The 3416-nt window shown below is 56.3% G+C and overlaps 1 non-coding gene across 1 annotated transcript; it reads right to left on the reverse strand.

Moving 5' to 3' along the window:
• Positions 1 to 188: 188 nt before the first annotated feature.
• LOC140214816 (small subunit ribosomal RNA) lies at positions 189 to 2003 on the reverse strand. The gene has a single exon (XR_011891745.1). It is a non-coding gene; the product is annotated as a small subunit ribosomal RNA (ribosomal RNA).
• Between the last annotated feature and the right edge of the window lie 1413 nt (positions 2004 to 3416).

Consider the following 3416-nt stretch of genomic DNA (forward strand, 5'->3'; position numbering starts at 1 on the left):
AGCCGGCGTCCACTGGGCGCAACAAATTTGGCACGGGGCGCCCCTCAAAATTCAGGCAGTCCCCGGCATGTTCGGGTATAGCCGTCCCCGCGTCCAAGCGGGGCCAGCGGCGGAAAGCGTCGGGCGCAGCGAGCTGCTTCACCCACACGGGGTAGAAACAATGGCGCTCGCCACCCTTCACAATCCGGTAATGATCCTTCCGCAGGTTCACCTACGGAAACCTTGTTACGACTTTTACTTCCTCTAAATGATCAAGTTTGGTCATCTTTCCAACAGACCGGCGCAACCGAAAGGCCGCGCCGGACATCGGTCCGAAGACCTCACTAAATCATTCAATCGGTAGTAGCGACGGGCGGTGTGTACAAAGGGCAGGGACGTAATCAACGCGAGCTTATGACTCGCGCTTACTGGGAATTCCTCGTTCAAGGGGAACAATTGCAAGCCCCTATCCCAATCACGAAAGAAGTTCCACGGGTTACCCAGTCTTTTCAGACAGGGATAAAGACACGCTGCTTCCTTCAGTGTAGCGCGCGTGCGGCCCCGGACATCTAAGGGCATCACAGACCTGTTATTGCTCTGTTTCGTGCGGCTAGGAGCCGCTTGTCCCTCTAAGAAGGTTGTAAGGTGCTGGGAACCCCGCACCTATTTAATAGGCTAGAGTCTCGTTCGTTATCGGAATTAACCAGACAAATCGCTCCACCAACTAAGAACGGCCATGCACCACCATCCACCGAATCAAGAAAGAGCTCTCAATCTGTCAATCCTCCCAGTGTCCGGGCCGGGTAAGTTTTCCCGTGTTGAGTCAAATTAAGCCGCAGGCTCCACTCCTGGTGGTGCCCTTCCGTCAATTCCTTTAAGTTTCAGCTTTGCAACCATACTTCCCCCGGAACCCAAACACTTTGGTTTCCCGGAAGCTGCCCGCCGAGTCATTTGAGTAACTCAGGCGGATCGCTGGTTGGCATCGTTTATGGTCAGAACTAGGGCGGTATCTGATCGCCTTCGAACCTCTGACTTTCGTTCTTGATCAAAGAAAACATTCTTGGCAAATGCTTTCGCAGTAGTTCGTCTTGCGACGGTCCAAGAATTTCACCTCTAGCGCCGCAATACGAATGCCCCCGTCTGTCCCTCTTAATCATTACCTCGTATTCCAAAAACCAACAGAACAGAAACGAGGTCTTGTTCTATTATTCCATGCAAGTTTATTCAGGCGACTCGCCTGCGTTGAGCACTCTAATTTTTTCAAAGTAAAAGCACCGGCCTTCTCGAGGCACACAATGAAGTGCACCAAGAAAGGACCGGCATGATGTTCAGTCCGAGCCGTCGCATCGGGTAGATGCACTACTCGTCTGGAACTGAGATCCAACTACGAGCTTTTTAACCGCAGCAGCTTTAGTATACGCTATTGGAGCTGGAATTACCGCGGCTGCTGGCACCAGACTTGCCCTCCAATTGATCCTCGTTAAAGGATTTAGAGTGTACTCATTTCAATTACGGGGCCTCAAAAGAGTCCCGTATTGTTATTTTTCGTCACTACCTCCCCGTGCCGGGAGTGGGTAATTTGCGCGCCTGCTGCCTTCCTTGGATGTGGTAGCCGTTTCTCAGGCTCCCTCTCCGGAATCGAACCCTGATTCTCCGTTACCCGTAACAACCATGGTAAGCAAGTAACCTACCATCGAAAGTTGATAAGGCAGACACTTGAAAGAAACGTCGCCGGCTCGTGGCCATGCGATCAGCACAAAGTTATCCAGAGTCACCACACAATACGGGCCGAAACCCGATCGATCTTGGTCTAATAAAAGCACCCGTCGCCCAAAGGGCTTCAGGCTCACTGCATGTATTAGCTCTAGAATTGCCACAGTTATCCAAGTAGGAAGAAACGATCTAAGGAACCATAACTGATTTAATGAGCCATTCGCGGTTTCGCCTTATTTCGGCATGTACTTAGACATGCATGGCTTAATCTTTGAGACAAGCATATGATTACTGGCAGGATCAACCAGGTAATCGTTCAACTGCGCGTCCAGCCTTTCAAGCAGGCCGGACGCCGTTTTTGCGATGCCGAGGCCACCTTCAGGCGCCCCAACACGCTTCGTTCTCGCAAAGGGTAGCACTTTGCACAGTCCGAGACGACGGCGTTCGAGCTCGCAACGGCGCCCTCCCCGCAGGGCCGGGTATCGCCACGCGGCAAGAAGCACGCAACATTCTCGATAGACCGGTTGTGTCGACTCGATCGCGGCTTGCGGTTTCTCTCGAGCCCGCAGCACTGGTGGACCGACCGACACTTGCAACGTAGCCGAGACGGCAAAGCCGCTAGGCGACGGGTCACGCCCGCGCCTTCGGCGCTTTCGTATTTGATTCGTCCGAGGACGATGCGGAACACACTTCGATATCGTGGAAAAAGCGTCGTCCGACAACCAGCCCCTAACGCATCAAGCGGATGAGGCTGCAGACGTCAGCTGTGGGATCCACGGGAGCGATACCGGGGACACGCTTGACGGGCACGAAGCCCGCCGCATATCAAACACCCAGGTCGCTTTGGGGGCGACTGCTCTCTGGGACCCCCATATAATAGCAGCGATAAGTACCCAGACCTCCATGGGGCCGTACTCGTGCCACTTTCGACGAGCGTTTGGCGAAAATCGTGCCGCCTCGTAACGCCGCGAGCAAGATTGAAAGCTTACGTCGGCAGCACAATGCCGAAGTCGTGAAAGCGCAGCGCGTCCACCGAATGCGCGAACGGCAATTTCTCGCCAATGGCCAGTACGGTTTCCTGCACAATTGCCTGTCTGTCGCCCTACGGGGCCCCCGGCCGATCGATTCGAGGCACGCTAGCACGGCCCCTTCGCCATTTCCGAGCACGAGTGCGAACAGTGCGGGCGGCGTGCTCGACGCCCCGGCTGACGTCGTTTCGGACTTTGTCTCTTCGCGTGCTCGCGGCAACGCCGCGGCCAACGACGACGTCTGCGCGGTTCTTTGCCGGTTCCCGGCGTGCTACAGTGCAGCCCTCTGCAGGGTGACACCGGCTCCGTCGTGGCCGTGCGGCGGCTTGTACGCAAAAGTTGCGTCAAAGGCGTCGCGCTCGCGCCGCCCCGGCACACGCGGTTTCGGACTTTGTCTCTTCCAGCGCTCGCGTAGTCGTGGGCACGATTGTCGACGTCGCAACGGTGCGCGGACACCGCCACGAGCACGCGCAAGACGAAAATCGCACTACGGTACAATGTCGGCCGGGGCCGTACGGCCCCTTACAGTAGCAGCGATAAGTGCCCAGACCTCCATGGGGCCGTACTCGTGCGACGCGGCGGCGTACTGCGCCGAGCCGAGCGCCAATATTTGGCTTTTGCAGGGCGGATTCGAGCTCTGGCGATCGCCGCGGTACCGCCGCTCACCGATTCAAGGCACGCTAGCGCGGCCCCTTC

The sequence above is a fragment of the Dermacentor andersoni genome, unplaced genomic scaffold (assembly GCF_023375885.2).
Source record: "Dermacentor andersoni unplaced genomic scaffold, qqDerAnde1_hic_scaffold ctg00000656.1, whole genome shotgun sequence".
NCBI lineage: Eukaryota > Metazoa > Arthropoda > Arachnida > Ixodida > Ixodidae > Dermacentor > Dermacentor andersoni.